This window comes from Notolepis coatsorum (genome assembly GCF_963971535.1).
Source record: "Notolepis coatsorum genome assembly, chromosome: 1".
Classification (NCBI taxonomy): Eukaryota; Metazoa; Chordata; class Actinopteri; order Aulopiformes; family Paralepididae; genus Notolepis; species Notolepis coatsorum.
The window spans coordinates 275,942,267-275,960,839 of NC_140165.1; positions in this window are offsets into that span (position 1 = coordinate 275,942,267).

Consider the following 18,573-nt stretch of genomic DNA (forward strand, 5'->3'; position numbering starts at 1 on the left):
CAGGTGTGTTCAAATGCGTTCGCAGATACATTCACACAAAACTTGTGAATGAAATGTGTTACATTCCATTCGTAGAGGCAATTAGGCATTGTCTTTAGTCTGTGCGTACGCGAGCCTCGCGAGGGAACATTTATGCGCATGCGTAGGAGCGCGCGTGCACGTGGCGTCATTAAAACACTGTGCAACCATGCTTTGAAATCAGCAACGCACCCCTGGGTATGAGCACTACATGTTATATATCATACTGGTCATCGCGTCTCGCTCTTGCCATTATGAGATAATTCTTATCTCCTAGCACCTACTGTGCTCATGAACAAACAATTTGCACTCATGCACGTGACCAGGCCACGCCCCTGCGTCCTGCTATAAGACACCGGACATGGTCACACCTTCCTCTTTTTTTGTTTCCAACATGGACGTTGCAGTGCACTCCATATAGTTGTTATGAAATGCAGAGAGAAATTACACAATGTTGGGTTTTCGCTGGAGGTTCACCAGCCCCTGGAATCTTCTCGGCACCTCCTAACGAGCCATCGGGCCTGTCCTGGGGTTCCCTCATCTCGTGACAGCGGATCGAGGGACGTCGCGCGGCGGCTAGCTGTCGGGCTAGGTCGCGCACAGGTAGGGTCTGCGCTGCCAGGCATTAATGCTAGCATTTGTGAAACTGCTCGTTGTCCCGTGAGACAGCCGAGTTGTGTATTGGCGCAGGATATTTGGGAGAACATGGTCATCATGACTCTGTTTTGGGTGTTTTCCCAACTATCCTAGTGCGCACGGCTAATGCTAATGCTACAATGCTGGGTCTCCGTTCTTGTTCCCCGCCGAGGCGCATGAGGCGAGTCGGCCCGGCAGGTGGCTGATGGGCTGTTAAAGCCTATACCGCCGCGGTATAGAATTAGCAGCGACTAGCATCATTGTTCGAATTGCTGTTTTTTCTGTCAAAAATAGTGTCGGGTGGTGGGGCCTTAGGGCCAGCCGACATCGAATCATCGCGCAAGGTTTTTGAGGTTATTAGCTTTTGACCTAGCCGCAAGCTATAACTGCAGGGAGGGCTAGGATGCTGTCAACGCTTGTTTACAGACATCTTTGGTTGGATCAGTCTCCCCTTGAGGAGGAGAGAAGGTTTTTCCCTCCTCAGGGCTCCCCTCTCCACATAGGGACTTTGGTCTTTCCGCAGGAGCGCGGGCGGTATTTGACCTAGGCCCCACACCGCCTCACACCGCGCAGCCAGAGGTGAGGGCGCGGCCTCGCCAGCGGCTGTGGCGGGGCCCCAAACCAGCGGCCATGTTTCCCCCGCCTGAGGTACCCTGGACACAAAGACAACAGGTGATCGCAAGGCCGACAGCCTTGGCGGCAGAGGGATCGGCTACATTAGATGAGCACGCCCTAAAAAAACGTTGCTGTCTAGCTGTGTCTAGCTCGCTCTCCGGTCACTCCCCCCCCCCCAACACCAGTGAGATACAGGCTCTGATTTGTTCCCTTTGGCTGCGGGCTGTGTGCTTTCAGTGAAGCACGAGCGGCCGCACGTTTAGCTTCTCATGGGGACAGGGGCTGACACCCAGTTGCTGGCCAGGCCTGGGTTCTGTCCGTGAGAATGCTGTGCTGTCAAGCGGCTCCCATGCCACACGTTCTGCGTCTGTGTTTGGTGAGCCTGGTGTTGTGTCTGTCAACGACAAAGGTTGTCAGCGGGGGGAACTCGAGGCCCAGGGGGTCGCAGCGCGAGTTCCCCCAGCCCCGCCCTCGCCAGGCCGGGTATCACGTTAGTGCCTCCCACGGCCGGAAGACCGGCGGTGGTCAGGCAGGCGCACGTGATTTGGGTGGTAGTAATATCACTGCAGGGCTACAGTGTGTAGGAACCCACCCTATCGGGCAGTGTGGGGACCTCATGCCTTGCATGTCCAGCTGTAGAACAGTTCCTCAGCAATCCATGCCGGGGAGGTGTTCAGTGGGGGAGCTTTTGTCACCCAGTGTGATGTCAGCTTCCCCCGTATCAAACCGGCCCTTTCTGTCGGGGTCCTCCCTTGGGTGCGATTGCCTCGTTGGTAGTTTCAAGTTTCAAGTTTCTTTAATAGTTGTCATACAGAAGTACAGAATACTTTTGTACAAAATGCTTCTTACTGTTGCGCTCCAGAGACTGTGCATGACAAGATAAGTATGAAATAAAAACATAGTAAAAATTAGAAGTAAAAAAAGAGGTCACAGTGTTCAGTTTAGACATATGTACAATGTTCGTAGACGTAGTTACCATACAATATACAATACTGTGCAGTGTACTAATATACAATACTATATAGTGCAAGGCATAAATGGACGAGGTGCAGTTTATGTACAATGTCAGGGTGCGACATCCCAGCTCCACGAGACGCCCTGCTCGCGCGGTTGGCGAGTCCAGGGTTGGCAACGCACAGCGGGTGGGACCGGGCCGCCTATCTACGGTTCCTGGCGGACCAGCGCCAAGTGGCGGCGGGGGCGCTTGGGATTATCATCACATATGGCTACAGCAGTGCCATATGTCGAGGTGGATGGAGAGAACACTGAGGCGGGGACTTGTGTTTGCACAACCCCACCCGTTTTCACGTTTGGTACAGACCCTATTGTCAGGGTAAACAGCAGTGACAGCTCTGGCCGACGAGATCCAATCTCTGTGGGCGAAGCGAGCCATCGTCGTGGTCCCAAAGGAGGATGCGATGCGTGGCGTTTCCTCCCGGTATTCTCTGGTGCCCGAGAGAGGGGGGGGGGGGTGTCAGTCCCATACTGGACCTGTTCAGAATGTTGACCGTCTCCCACCTGTTAGACGCTGTTAGGTGGGAGTCTGGTTCACCTCCATAGACCTGTAGGATGCGTATCTTCCATCCTAGGGCTTACCTACGCTTCCTTTGCAGAGGCTGCCGTTCGGCTACTCTCTGGCTCCCCGCATCTTCACCAAGTGCGTGAAGACCGCGCTGGGGCCTCTGCGTCGTCGGGGGTTACGAATTTGTGCCCTGGACGACGTTCTGGTCCTTGGCCGGTCAGGGTAGATCGCCAGGTCTCATACCGGCCTGGGTTTTGCTGTAGACTGGAAGTAGAGTTCTCCTCTTCCCAGTCAACGGGTGGAGTACTCTCTCATGCGCGCGGAACTCTGTTCTGCCTTCCTGTTCTGGGGCAGCCTCTAGGCCCAGTGTGAATCTGGTGGGGATGCGTCTTGACTATTCTGTGGTTAACACTATCCGGTACACGCGCGCTCCGTCCTCTACCGCGGCTTGCGCTGGGGAGTGGCGTATGGTCAAGTGTTGGGGCGGAATGTTGTTCAGCCACCCTCTTGTGGAACATTCCTGCTTGGTGCTCTGTGTCTCAAGCCTGTGGAACGTTCTCTGTCTCCGAGTGGGACCTCCAACTGGTCCTGGGCCGGTTGTCGGAGGCCCCGTTTGAGCCTCTTGAGCAGGCGCCATTGGATCTGCTGTCTTGAAGACCGCATTCTTTTTGGCCATCACCTCCGCTAAACGCGTGGGTGAGCTGTGTGCTCTCTCGGTGCGGCCTGAGTACCTGTCTATTCGGCCGATAGCGGTGCGACTCTGAGGCCTAATCCAGTCTTTGTGCCAAAGAATATCCGGAGCTCTTTCGCTCCAGGGATATTGTGGTTCAGGCGTTCATCCGCCTCCTCACGCTAGTGAGTTGGAGGCGGGCCTTCACCTGTCGTGTCCTGTCCGTGCACTGGGGGTTTACCTCAGGACTCGGGCTCTCAGGGCTTCCGTTCAACTGTTTGTTTGTTACGGTGGCCCTTGCGCGGGTGAGGCGCTGTCCAAGCAGCACCTGTCACATTGGTTGTGCGGGGGCGTTGCCTTTGCTGCACGTTGGCTGGACAGGTCCCCCCTCGGGCTGCTGCCCTGTTAGGGGGGGCCTCGGTGGAGGACATCTGTGCTGCGGCCTCCTAGTCCTCCCCGGGTCCCTTCGTTAAGTTTCCCCTCATGGACATGACTGGGGGTTCTGTCTCCCAGGCGGTTCTGAGGTCTGGGACCTCTCCTGCTTCCCGCCTTTGGTGGGCTAGCAGGGGTGTGTAGGTGTGTGCCACAGGGTGATGTGTCACACGTGGTCTCGCCTGTGCTGTGCGTTTTTCAGGGGTCTCTGGTTCCCCCTTTTTCGCACTTTGGTGGAGTTGACTGCCTCCCCCCCTTCGTTAGGACGGGCGGGTGGACGGGACTCCCCTCCTCCCTGGTAGTGGGGCTTACGGGCCCTCAGGGGGTACACTTGTCGGGTCACGCGTCCACTCTGTCCCATATCTCATAATGGCAAGAGCGAGACGCGATGACCAGTATGATATATAACGAAAGGTTATCCTATAATATAAAATTATATGAATACTGGCAGAGCGTCTCGCTCTTAGTGCCCTGAGGTCCCTTGGTTGGGTTTTTCAATGTTGGAAACTTTTTTCCGAGGAAGGTAGAGTGTGACCATGTCCGGTGTCTTATAGCAGGATGCAGGGGCGTGGCCTGGTCACGTGCATGAGTGCAAATTGTTTGTTCATGAGCACAGTAGGTGCTAGGAGATAAGAGTTATCTCATAATGGCAAGAGTGAGACGCTCTGCCAGTATTCATATAACTAGGTTATAGGATAACCTTTCGTTATCAAGGTTGATCAAATGTGAATGCAAAATTACATGTTTTATTGGTGAAACAAAAAAACACACTTTCCTTTTTTCTGCTATAGCGTTTTATTTTTTAAATCATTTTCACGTAAATGGTAGCCACAAAGAGAATGTTCTATAAAGCCTCAAACAGGCTTTATTAGTACCTATTACAGTACAATTACAATATATTCCAACATTGAAGCTAATTGTATATTCTGACATTCTGAAAACGTGATGTAAAACATCACTAATCACATCCACAAAAATTAATTGTGCAATTGTAACGTAGAAACTGAGCTAGGTTTTTAATAAAACAAATAAACAAACAGTATGATTTTCCAGTGTTTTACCTACTCTGCACATAAATTAGACATTATCTTTTTAAAGTGATTACCAATGATTTTAATTACAAACGATAGACGATAAGACTATAACTATATGGGACTGCCCACCAGTTAAGATATTTTGGAAAGAAGTGACCCAGCAATTAGCAAATCTCTTAACTCTGGATATACCTGTACACCCCTCTGTATTACTGCTAAATGATGTCTTTGAGCATGCAGTACCTCCACAGCTAAAGAGATTGGTTTTATCCGGTATCACAGTGGCTAAAAAGCTGATAGCATCTCGATGGTTTCAACTGGAAAAAATGTGCCGGAAGGTATGGTCTCTTACATATCTCGATGTGATTTATCAAGAAATATCTACAGCAAGAATTTTGGGTCTCAATGAATCCAAAATGACATTGTGGTTAGAAGTGGTGGAGAGAATAAAAGCTAGCATATAATGGTAGTGTCTGGTTAGGAACAAGTTATAATGGTTGGATTATCCAATGGGGGGTCCGGGAGGGGGGGGTTCGAGCTGGAGCATATGTATGTAGGTTTTTAGATAACAGGTATTAGGGGTATATCCTGTATAAGACATTTGACTAAATGGTAATTCTGATATTTCTGATCATTGAACTGTATTGTAATTAATAATGAATTAACAGTTTATTCATTATCTACATAAACATTCTGTGCAAGACCTCTATAAACGGTTTTACTGGAATTCTGTTGCTATAGGGAACATTTTGGACCCAAGTGTATTGCCTGTCAACTATTGCATCAGCAAAGACTGCAACAGGAAATTAACTTGGGTCATTTTTTAATGTTATGGTTTGAAACCGTCTATAGCTGACAGGAAATTATCTTGGGCCCAAACTGTTCCCTACCAACGCAATTCCACTGAAAATTTCTATAATCCAAATCTGAATCCTATTTGTCAGCGGGTAGCTTACATAATACTGTATATGCACCAGGCATTAGTGCTGAAGAATCATACATGTATGTCTGCTGTTTCAGATTAACCATGTTTTCAAACCTAATTATCTAAAGACATTCAATTGAGTGTTGTGTTTGTTCATAGTGAAAGAGTGCTTTCAGTTTGTGTATCCTATTCACACTCCAAGTGACTTATTGTTCATAAATCTTCATTTATATTGCATATTCTGTACAGTTCAATCTGATTTCCAGCTGCTAAAATGTCTAAAACATTTAAAAGCTGACTTATATGGGGGCAATTGGTGCTTCATGCTTCTGCATCACAGAAAAACATGTTTCTATTCATTGGATTACATGTTTAATTTAAACTCGAAAGGCAACTGAGGTTATATTATCGTATAGCTTATGCTCTGCTCTGCTTATGCTCAGACATAGCATCAGACCACCACCTACTAAGCGCTACGCTCAAGTTGAAACTGAAGAAACACTGGATGGAAACAACATCAAAGAAACAGATATTCAATGTCCACCTCAAGACACACAGATAAGAGAAGTGTTCACACTGAAGCTGAAGAATAGATATCAAGCCTTGCAAGATCTAAGCAGTGACGAAGGAGACCAGCAATACCAATGGGAAAGGATAAGGGAAACTCTCACAACAACATGTAAGGAAGTGATAGGAATAAAGAAGAGACACCATAAAGAGTGGATATCAGCAGAAACACTACGCAACATAGAAGAAAGGAGACAGAAAAAGGCAGAAGTTAACAACAGCAGAACAAGGGCAACCAAGGCAAAAGCGCAAAGAGAGTACACTCAGGCAAACAGAAAGGTCAAAAGAAATGCCAAGAAGGACAAGCGAAACTACATCGACAACCTGGCTAAAGAAGCAGAAGAGGCAGCAGCAAAAGGAAACATGAAGGAACTGTATGACACCACCAAGAAACTGTCCGGAAAGTTCAGCAGACCAGAACGACCAATCAAAAACAAGGAAGGAAAGACCATCACAAGACTGGACCAACAGCAAGAGGGATGGGCAGAGTATTTTGAAGAACTACTGAATAGACCGGCACCACCTAACCCCCCGGACATTCAACCTGCGGAGACTGACATAGTCATCAACTGTGGAAAGCCCAGCAAGCAGGAAATCCAACAGGCCATTGCACAACTAAAGAATAGTAAGGCAGCAGGACCAGACAACATCCCTGCAGAGGCACTGAAGGCAGACATAGACACCTCGGTAGAGATGCTACACCCTCTGTTTGAGAAGATCTGGGAGAAAGAGGAAGGGCCAACAGATTGGAAAGAAGGCTACTTGGTCAAAATACCTAAGAAAGGAGACCTCAGCCAATGCCACAACTACAGAGGAATCATGCTTTTATCAGTGCCAGGAAAAATCTTCAACAGAATCCTCCTCGAACGAATAAAGAAAGCGGTGGATCCGCAGCTAAGAGACCAGCAGGCAGGCTTCCGGCCCAATAGATCATGTGTGGACCAGATTGCAACCCTCCGAATCATAGTCGAGCAATCATTGGAATGGAACTCTCCACTATACATCAACTTCGTAGACTATGAGAAGGCATTTGACAGCCTCCACAGAAACACCCTCTGGAAACTGCTTCGACGGCATACCAGAAAAGCTTGTCAACATCATGAGGAACTCCTATGAAGGTATGACCTGCAGAGTCATACACAGCGGACAGCTCACACGAAGCTTCCAAGTGAAGACCGGAGTAAGGCAAGGTGGTATCCTTTTTTTTTCAATTATTATCTTTTATTTGCTTTTAACATTTCATTTACATACAGTTGTAAAATGCAAGTTATAAATATATAAATTACATTTCCTAACTAAACAATTACTAACCCTTCCCCTACCCTTCCTAGTACAAGAAAAAGAAAAAGAAAAAACTATCGAATGCATGATTTACTTTAAGTCCATGATTGTCTGTGCTACTACCTGAATAAAATAATAAACATGACAACAAAAAGAAAAAAGAAAAACAGGCAGACAAATATAGAATATAAAAAGACAATATCCACAATCTCTATGCTTCAATTGGCTCTCTCCAGTTCTATACCCATATTTGGTATGTAATCCATTGCCCGACCCCAGATCTTCTGAAAGTGTATTATTTTTCCTTTCACATTATACATGATTTTTTCAGGTGTGCAATAGGATAGGAGTTCTGCCCACCATTGTTTAGTCGGGGGAGGGGGTTCAGATTTCCAATGACAAAGAATACATTTTTTTGCAGCAGACATTCCTAACAGGATACATTTCTTTTCAAAGTTGTCAAAGTTACTCAGCATAGAGATATCACCCAAAATAGCTATTCGTGCGTCAGGAGTCATCGTCTTTCCAATAATTTTTGAAAGTTGTTCAAATATAAATTTCCAGTAATAATTTAACTTCCGGCAATTCCAGAACGTGTGGATTAGGTCCCCTTTAGCATGTTGACATCAAAGACAATTGGGTGATGTCTCGTGGCTAAATTGATATAATCTGTGAGGTGTATAATAAATTCTGTGTAGTATATTAAATTGTGTTAACCTATGGTTGGTATTTGTTAAAGTTGTTTGGGAGTTTTGGAGCAATGACTGCCATTCTTTCATGGTATATTTGTGTTTAATATCTTTTTCCCATTTATCTTTTTGTTGTAGCATCCTATCATCTTTCTGTTCAGTGTTCATCAGTGTGTAGATTTTAGATATCAGGCCCTTTGATGTTTTTGTAGTGTTAAACAGTTTCTCTATTGGTGTTTCAGACATATGGGGATAGCTATAACTGTTATTTTTGACCCAGTTCCGTATCTGTAGGTATTTAAAAAAGATGGATGAAGGTAAATTATATTTCGCTCTCAGGGAATTAAAATCAGAAAAGATGCTTTGGTTATACAAGTCTCTTATTTCGCTGATTCCCTTGGTTCTCCAATTTTCAGATATTCCCTCACTAATAATTTTGGGGACACAAGGGTCGTTCCACAGGGGCATGCTCATTAACAAGGTATTTTGATTTCCCATTAGTTTAATAGTTTCTTTCCAACATGCAAAGGTATGATGTATAATCTGGTTTTTAGTGATAGAGTTAAGGGTTTTTTGCGTGTCTATATAGGGGATTACCTGTAGTGGAGTAGGATGGATTATGTTCTCTTCCAGTTTAACCCATGCTGGTGTGGGCAGCCTCTCACTGTTGAGCCAACACCAAATAACACGTGATTGACAGGCTAGGTAGTACAGTCTGAAGTTGGGGAGGTTTAAGCCCCCTTTATTCAGGGGAGCCTGTAGTGCTTTTAATCTGATCCTAGCCCGTTTCTGGGACCACAAAAACATTGAAATGATTTTATTCAGTGATGTAAACAAGCTTGGTGGACAGCTGAGTGGAATTGACTGGAACAAATAAATTAATTTAGGCAGAACATTCATCTTGACCACATTAACACGTCCAATTAAAGAAATTGGTAGATCTTTCCATTTGTATAGGTCTGTTTTGATTTTTTCCATAATAGGTAGATAGTTATTTTGGTATGTTTGGTTCAGGTCGTTAGATATTTGGATTCCCAGGTATTTGAAGCTTTTTGGTGCCCATTTAAAATGGGAAATCATTGGGTGGGTATTCTGGGTGGTAACACTATTTAGTGGCATTATTTCACTCTTGTCATAATTTATCGTGTAACCAGATATGGCACTGTATGCCTCTAGTATGCTGAGTAATTGCGGCAAGGATATATCTGGTTGGGTAATATAAATTAGTAAATCATCACAATATAGTGAGAGTTTGGATTCGTTTGCTCCAGTCTTTATGCCACATATATTGTTGTTGTTCCGTATTGCCACCGCCAACGGTTCAATGGCTGCGGCGAACAGATATACGGAGAGTGGGCAGCCCTGTCGTACTCCACGTCCCAACTGGAAGGGTTTGGAAAGTATACCATTTGTCAACACTTGTGCCTTCGGAGAGCAATAAAGCATCTTAATATAATTAATGAAAACATCACCAAAATTCATCTGTTTCAGTGTATAAAAAAGATATTCAAATTCTATTGTATCAAAAGCTTTTCGAGCATCCATCGAGATTACAAGTCTTGAGTCATTCGTTTGTTTAGAGAGCTCAATGATATGAAAAAGTTTTCTGATATTGTCAGATCCCTGTCGCTGCTGAATAAAACCCGTCTGATCCTCGTGGATTAAGAGAGACATCACAGGGTCCATTCTTAGTGCGAGTGCTTTAGAAAATATTTTATAATCCACATTTAACATTGACAGGGGCCTATAGGAGTCACAAAGTTGTTTATCCTTAGAGGGCTTAGGAAGTACATTGATTGTTGCTAATTCTAGACTTGGTGGTAATTTACCATTATTGAGACTGTCTTTGAGCATGTCCATATAAGGGCGGATTAATTTATTTATGAACAGTTTGTAAAATTCAGCAGGTAGGCCGTCGGGACCGGGTGCTTTGCCCGTTTGCAATGAGTTAATAGCCTTGGTGATTTCTTCCTTTGATATTTCTGTTTCAAGAGTAGTTCTCACTTCTACAGGAAGCTTAGTAATCTGTAAGTTTCCCAAGAATTCCTCGCATTTTGTAGCAGTTGAGTCTTGGTTTTCAGACGTATATAGATTGTGGTAGAACATTTCAAAACGCTGGTTTATCTCTTCAGGTTTATGTAATACATCACCATCCTTAGATTTGATTAAGTCTATTGTTTTTGCCATCTCTTCTTTTCTTATTTGCCAGCTGAGTAGCTTGCCGGTTTTGTCCCCCTTTTCATAGTAGTGGTATTTAGTTCTGGCCATGTCTGCTTCTACTTGGCTAGTAGTTAAGTTGCTATATTCAAGCCGCTTTTTTACTAGTATGTGCAGAGTTTCTGCTCTATTGGATTCTGCGTGTTTTTTCTCTAGTTCATGAATTTCTTTGTCTAGTGTGTTTAGATACTGTCTACTTTTTCTTTGTTTAGAAGCTCCAAAAGACGTTATCTGACCTCTTAGGTAAGCTTTCAGTGTCTCCCAGATTATGCTTGGGGAGGCAGAGTTTACATTAATTATTAAAAAGTCATCGATTTGATTTTCTAGGAAGTTAACAAAATCTGGGTCGTTAAGGAGATATGGCTTGAATCTCCAACGCTTAGTTTTAGGTTTGTCCAAATATTGTTTCATCTTCAATTTCAAAGGACAGTGATCCGATATTGTAGAGGCTAGATATTTACATTCAATTACATTGTGAAGTAGTGATTTAGTTGTTAAAAACAAGTCTAATCTGGAATAAGTGTCATGTACCGCAGAATGAAATGAGTATTCCCTCTCCAGTGGGTTAAGTATTCTCCAAACATCGACCAAACCCATTTCAGACATACCATCCCTTACTACTTTGGCTGCGGCACTTAATGGCTGGGGGATGCTATTAGATCTATCTGATGTGCTCAGTGTTAAATTATAGTCACCTCCAAGGATACATGTGCCATAGTTTTGTGCAGAGGATAATAGAATATTCCTAAAAAAGGGTGCATCGTCTTTGTTGGGGCCATATAGATTAATAAGTGTAAAAGGTTCGTGATTTATGTCACATTTGAGGATTATCCATCTACCTGCAGTGTCTTTTTCTTGAGAACGTATTTTTAGGTTTAACTGTTTGTGACATAGTATGGCCACTCCTCTTGATCTGGAATTAAATGAGGAATAAAATACTGACCCAACCCAATCTCTTTGCAACTTCACATGCTGTGAGGTTTCTGTCCTTGCGCTCTCTCTCGTTCTGTTCCTTTAACCACCCTCGCTTTGTTTTCATTCATTTTCTGTCAATTGGTTCTATCCCCTCGTTCACACGTTTCTCCCCGTTGACGTCATCAGAGACGTCGCTGATTGGTTCTCTCACTTCCCCACGCTTTTCAATCACATTCCCCAGCTGTCACTGCTTTCTCCCCGTTGACATCATCAGAGACGTCGCTGATTGGTTCTCTCACTTCCCCACGCTTTTCAATCAATCGATCCCTCATTATTTATACCCCGTTTTTCCCCACCCTAAGTTGTTGGATCGTCTTGTTTTGTCGCCTTGATTTGTCTCTGGATATTTTTCCCCGTTGCTGTTGCTGCTACTTTTTTCTCTGTGCTGTTCTCCAGGAATTCCTAGAAGCCTTCGCTTGGATACCTGCTCCCGTGGCGCGCGCTCGCCTCCACTGTTGATCCAGTTCCAATTACGCATCTCGTCTGGGTGAGTTATCTTTTTGACTGTTCTTGACCTATTCCATTTTTCGTGTGTAAATTTACACTGAAGACTACCACCTTTTTGTCAAACAGTCACTCACCCAGCCATTATCTATTTTTGCTATTTCCTTTATGGAATAATATTTTGGGATCTACCATCTCCCTCTGTGTGCTTGCTCACACCGAAGATATTATTTCACAATTGGACTGTGTGTTTACATGAAGAGATTCACTGTGTGTTTGCTCACACCGAAGATATTATTTCACAATTGGACTGTGTATTTACATGAAGATATTCACTGTGTGTTTACATGAAGATATTCACTGTGTGTTTACATGAAGATATTCACTGGGACTGTGTTTGGATTTAGCTCTCTGTGTTGTTAACACGAAGAGTTTCACTTGGGCTGTTTTTGGAATTGTGCTCTCTGTGTTGTTAACACGAAGAGATTCACTTGGGCTGTGTTTGGAACTGTGCTCACTGTGTTGTTAACACGAAGAATTGTACACCCTGTTCTCCTGCTCGTTTAAGACTGCTCTGTCACTGACTCGTTCCCTCTCTCCCTCTCTCGGTCTCGCAACAACATCTGAGAACCCACCGAGAGGATTCTGCAGAGCGGTTCAGAAGTCAACACCTGCTTCCCAAGACAACCCTCACGGGAGAAGCTGCAGAGCAGCAGAACTTTGCCCCTTGATCATTGTACCTGTCTTGTTTGACTTGCTTTCCCTGTTTCTCTTTTTCCTAGTACCAAATAAACAAGCCCTCGTATTTGGCAACTCTGAATCCTACTCTCTTGTGTCGTTGCGTTTGGGGTCGGTGTCAAACCATAACATTACGATCCAACCAACAATATGACGACCCCAGCCGACACAGAGAGGGTCAAAACCGCACTTGCTATTCAAGTCGAGTTGACCAGGGATCACGGTCTCCAATTAGAGCGGGCTGCGGCTGCGGTGCAAGACCTCAGGGACCAGGTCTTGCCTATGCAGGGTTCTATGGCCGCTATGGCGGGACAACAGTCCGAGATTCTCGCTCAGCTTAACTCGCTGGGCGACGCCGTTAACACTTTTCATCTCTCATACCCTTCAGGAACATTCCCCGCAGCCCCAGCAGATCTCGCACCTCGGGAACCCCATCTCTCCGTCCCACGGCTGTTCGACGGTAATCCCGAGGAGTGTGCCACATCCATCATGCAATGTGAGTTGGTTTTCCGTCATCAACCAAGCCGTTTTTCTGCTCATGGGTCCCGAGTGGCTTTTATAACCAACCTACTTTCAGGCCATGCTGCCCAGTGGGTCACTTCCTCCTGGGCAATGGAAGCGGATTTTTTGTTCTCCTACCCAGACTTCGTGGCGGAGCTCCGCAGAGTGTTCCACCATCCAGCCCGAGGTCTGGACCCTGGAGCCCGGTTGGGGACCTTCCGACAAGGGAGCGGCAGGGTGACGGACTATGTCATAGAGTTTCGACTGGCGGCGGTGGAGAGTGGATGGAATGAACCTGCTCTTCGCCTAACCTTCATTAGGGGGCTCAGTGACGCAGTCCGGGACCAGCTCGCTACCAGGGAGGTGCCCGACTCCCTCGAGGAGCTGTTTAGCCTTGTCATCCGTATTGACGGACGCCTCCTGGAGAGAAAGCGCGAGAGGACCCGACTGTCACCTCCTGAAGCACCACGGACTCCTGGACGCCCCGTCCCCAACACTACTGATGGTAACAGGCTTCCCCGTCCGGTGCGCGAAGAGGAACCCATGCAGCTGGGACGCTCTCATCTGAGCCAGGCGGAGCGTCAGGCAAGGCTCAGGTCCGGTCTCTGCCTCTACTGCGGAGGTGCGGGACACCGTATCGCCGACTGCCCTACCCGGCCAAAAGATCGGGCTCACCAAGACCCCGGGAGATCCTGGTGAGCCGTTTTTCCCAGTCCCAGCGCCGCGCACCACCTGACCATCTGATGAGCGTCACCCTGGCCTGGGGGGACCAACGTGCCACGGTGGAGGCCCTCATCGACTCTGGGGCAGACGAGAACTTCCTCGACTTCGAGTTTGCCACCCAAGCCAACATACCTCTTGAGGCCCTTATGAGGCCCTTGGAGATCTTTTCGTTGGACCAACACCGCCTGGCCGACATCTCTCAACGCACCGGCCCAGTCGTGCTGACCATCGCTGGGAACCACGTCGAGAGAATCCAGTTCCTCATTACCCAATCCCCCCTTGTCCCGGTGGTCCTGGGTAGGCCCTGGCTCGCGCTGCACGAGCCCCACATCGCCTGGTCCTCCGGTACCATCAGGGGCTGGAGCTCCTCCTGTCACGCCCGCTGTCTGCAGGCGGCGTCCTGTCCCCCGCCCCGGAGACCGGCTGGTGAGTTGCCCCCGGACCCCTCGTCCATTCCTCCCGAGTACCACGACCTCATGGAGGTATTCAGTAAGACCAGGGCTCAGGCCCTTCCACCTCACCGCCCCTATGACTGCGCCATCGACCTCCGCCAAGGGGCTCCCCTTCCCGGCAGCCGCCTCTACAGTCTGACTGTCCCGGAGAAGAAGGCGATGGATCTCTACATCTCTGAGTCATTGGAAGCAGGACTCATTCGGCCTTCCTCCTCCCCGGTGGCAGCCGGGTTCTTCTTTGTTGGTAAGAAGGATGGGGACCTGCGACCCTGCATCGACTATCGTCAGCTCAACGAGATCACCATCAAGAACAAATACCCCCTACCTCTCATGAGCTCCACCTTCGAGCCACTGACCCAGGCCTCGTTCTTCACCAAGCTGGACCTCCGAAGTGCCTACCATCTCGTCCGTATTCGTGAGGGCGATGAATGGAAGACCGCCTTCAAGACCCCCAGGGGCCACTATAAGTACCTTGTGATGCCGTTCGGCCTCACCAACGCCCCGGCGGTATTCCAGGCACTCATGAACGATGTCCTCCATGACATGCTGGAGGTGTTCGTGGTGGTGTACCTGGACGACATTCTTATCTTTTCCAGGACCCTCGAGGAACACATCCTGCATGTCCGTCGGGTGCTGGAGCGCCTCCTCCACAATCGGCTCTTCGTCAAGGCGGAGAAGTGCCGTTTCCACTCCAACTCCGTCGAGTACCTGGGCTTCATCGTTGAGAAGGGCTTGACCCGAGCGGATCCTCGCAAGATCCAGGCTGTGGAGGATTGGCCGGAACCCACCACTCGGAAGGAGTTACAGAGTTTCCTCGGGTTCGCCAACTTCTACCGAAGGTTCATCCGGAACTACAGTCAAGTGGCGGAGCCTCTTACCAAGCTGACCTCCCCCGCTCTGCCGTTCGACTGGTCCCCAGCGGCATGCGCTGCGTTCCGCTCCCTCAAGAGAAGGTTCACTTCCGCCCCTATCCTGCTCCACCCTGACCCCAAGAGACAGTTCATCGTGGAGGTGGACGCCTCGGATTCTGGTCTGGGCGCTGTCCTATCCCAACGTTCTCCTTCCGACCAGAAGGTACATCCTTGCGCCTTCTACTCGCGTCGCTTCCTCCCCGCCGAGAGGAACTACGACACCGGCAATCGGGAGCTACTGGCGGTCGTGGCTGCGCTGGAGGAGTGGCGTCATTGGCTTGAGGGTGCCGAGGAGCCTTTTACCATCTGGACGGACCACAAGAACCTAACGTTCATCCGCGCTTCCAGGCGCCTCAACGGTCGGCAGGCGAGATGGGCCAGTTTCCTCAGCCGGTTCGACTTCTCGCTGACCTTCCGCCCCGGTTCCCGCAACACGAAGGCCGACTCTCGGTCCCGGATGCACTCCAAGGGGGCTCCACCCTCTGAGGTCCCATCTCCCATCATCCCGGAGGCCCGAGTGGTTGGAGCCATCACCTTGGGCATCGAGGGTGTGGTGAGGCGTGCCCTTCGCTTCCAACGTGCTCCAAGCAACGTCCCTAGGAGCCGTCTCTTCGTCCCCGACTCTGTCCGGTCCCAGGTACTGCTGTGGGGCCATACTAGCCGGTTCGCCTGCCACCCAGGCGTCCATCGCACGTTCTCCTTCCTGGCTCGTCGTTTCTGGTGGCCCACCATGTGGAACGACGTCAAGGAGTTCGTATTGGCCTGCGCGGTCTGTGCCCGCAGCAAGGCCTCTCACCAGGCACCCTCCGGGCTCTTGCAGCCCCTTCCCGTTCCAAGCCGTCCGTGGTCACATGTGGCGCTCGACTTCGTCACTGGTCTACCCTCCTCCCAGGGGAACACCTGCCTTCTGACCGTGGTGGATCGATTCAGCAAGGGGGTCCACCTCGTGGCCCTCTCCAAGCTTCCCTCTGCAGCCGAGACGGCGGACCTCCTGACGCACCACGTATTCCGCCTTCACGGCTTTCCCCAGGACATCGTCTCTGACCGGGGGCCCCAGTTCACCTCCCAGGTATGGCGGGCTTTCTGCAAAGGATTGGGGGCAACGGTCAGTCTCTCCTCTGGCTATCATCCCCAGACAAACGGGCAGACGGAGAGGATGAACCAGAGCGTGGAGTCTGCTCTTCGGTGTGTGGCAGCCGAGAGGCCGGCGGGACACCGTATCGCCGACTGCCCTACCCGGCCAAAAGATCGGGCTCACCAAGACCCCGGGAGATCCTGGTGAGCCGTTTTTCCCAGTCCCAGCGCCGCGCACCACCTGACCATCTGATGAGCGTCACCCTGGCCTGGGGGGACCAACGTGCCACGGTGGAGGCCCTCATCGACTCTGGGGCAGACGAGAACTTCCTCGACTTCGAGTTTGCCACCCAAGCCAACATACCTCTTGAGGCCCTTATGAGGCCCTTGGAGATCTTTTCGTTGGACCAACACCGCCTGGCCGACATCTCTCAACGCACCGGCCCAGTCGTGCTGACCATCGCTGGGAACCACGTCGAGAGAATCCAGTTCCTCATTACCCAATCCCCCCTTGTCCCGGTGGTCCTGGGTAGGCCCTGGCTCGCGCTGCACGAGCCCCACATCGCCTGGTCCTCCGGTACCATCAGGGGCTGGAGCTCCTCCTGTCACGCCCGCTGTCTGCAGGCGGCGTCCTGTCCCCCGCCCCGGAGACCGGCTGGTGAGTTGCCCCCGGACCCCTCGTCCATTCCTCCCGAGTACCACGACCTCATGGAGGTATTCAGTAAGACCAGGGCTCAGGCCCTTCCACCTCACCGCCCCTATGACTGCGCCATCGACCTCCGCCAAGGGGCTCCCCTTCCCGGCAGCCGCCTCTACAGTCTGACTGTCCCGGAGAAGAAGGCGATGGATCTCTACATCTCTGAGTCATTGGAAGCAGGACTCATTCGGCCTTCCTCCTCCCCGGTGGCAGCCGGGTTCTTCTTTGTTGGTAAGAAGGATGGGGACCTGCGACCCTGCATCGACTATCGTCAGCTCAACGAGATCACCATCAAGAACAAATACCCCCTACCTCTCATGAGCTCCACCTTCGAGCCACTGACCCAGGCCTCGTTCTTCACCAAGCTGGACCTCCGAAGTGCCTACCATCTCGTCCGTATTCGTGAGGGCGATGAATGGAAGACCGCCTTCAAGACCCCCAGGGGCCACTATAAGTACCTTGTGATGCCGTTCGGCCTCACCAACGCCCCGGCGGTATTCCAGGCACTCATGAACGATGTCCTCCATGACATGCTGGAGGTGTTCGTGGTGGTGTACCTGGACGACATTCTTATCTTTTCCAGGACCCTCGAGGAACACATCCTGCATGTCCGTCGGGTGCTGGAGCGCCTCCTCCACAATCGGCTCTTCGTCAAGGCGGAGAAGTGCCGTTTCCACTCCAACTCCGTCGAGTACCTGGGCTTCATCGTTGAGAAGGGCTTGACCCGAGCGGATCCTCGCAAGATCCAGGCTGTGGAGGATTGGCCGGAACCCACCACTCGGAAGGAGTTACAGAGTTTCCTCGGGTTCGCCAACTTCTACCGAAGGTTCATCCGGAACTACAGTCAAGTGGCGGAGCCTCTTACCAAGCTGACCTCCCCCGCTCTGCCGTTCGACTGGTCCCCAGCGGCATGCGCTGCGTTCCGCTCCCTCAAGAGAAGGTTCACTTCCGCCCCTATCCTGCTCCACCCTGACCCCAAGAGACAGTTCATCGTGGAGGTGGACGCCTCGGATTCTGGTCTGGGCGCTGTCCTATCCCAACGTTCTCCTTCCGACCAGAAGGTACATCCTTGCGCCTTCTACTCGCGTCGCTTCCTCCCCGCCGAGAGGAACTACGACACCGGCAATCGGGAGCTACTGGCGGTCGTGGCTGCGCTGGAGGAGTGGCGTCATTGGCTTGAGGGTGCCGAGGAGCCTTTTACCATCTGGACGGACCACAAGAACCTAACGTTCATCCGCGCTTCCAGGCGCCTCAACGGTCGGCAGGCGAGATGGGCCAGTTTCCTCAGCCGGTTCGACTTCTCGCTGACCTTCCGCCCCGGTTCCCGCAACACAAAGGCCGACTCTCGGTCCCGGATGCACTCCAAGGGGGCTCCACCCTCTGAGGTCCCATCTCCCATCATCCCGGAGGCCCGAGTGGTTGGAGCCATCACCTTGGGCATCGAGGGTGTGG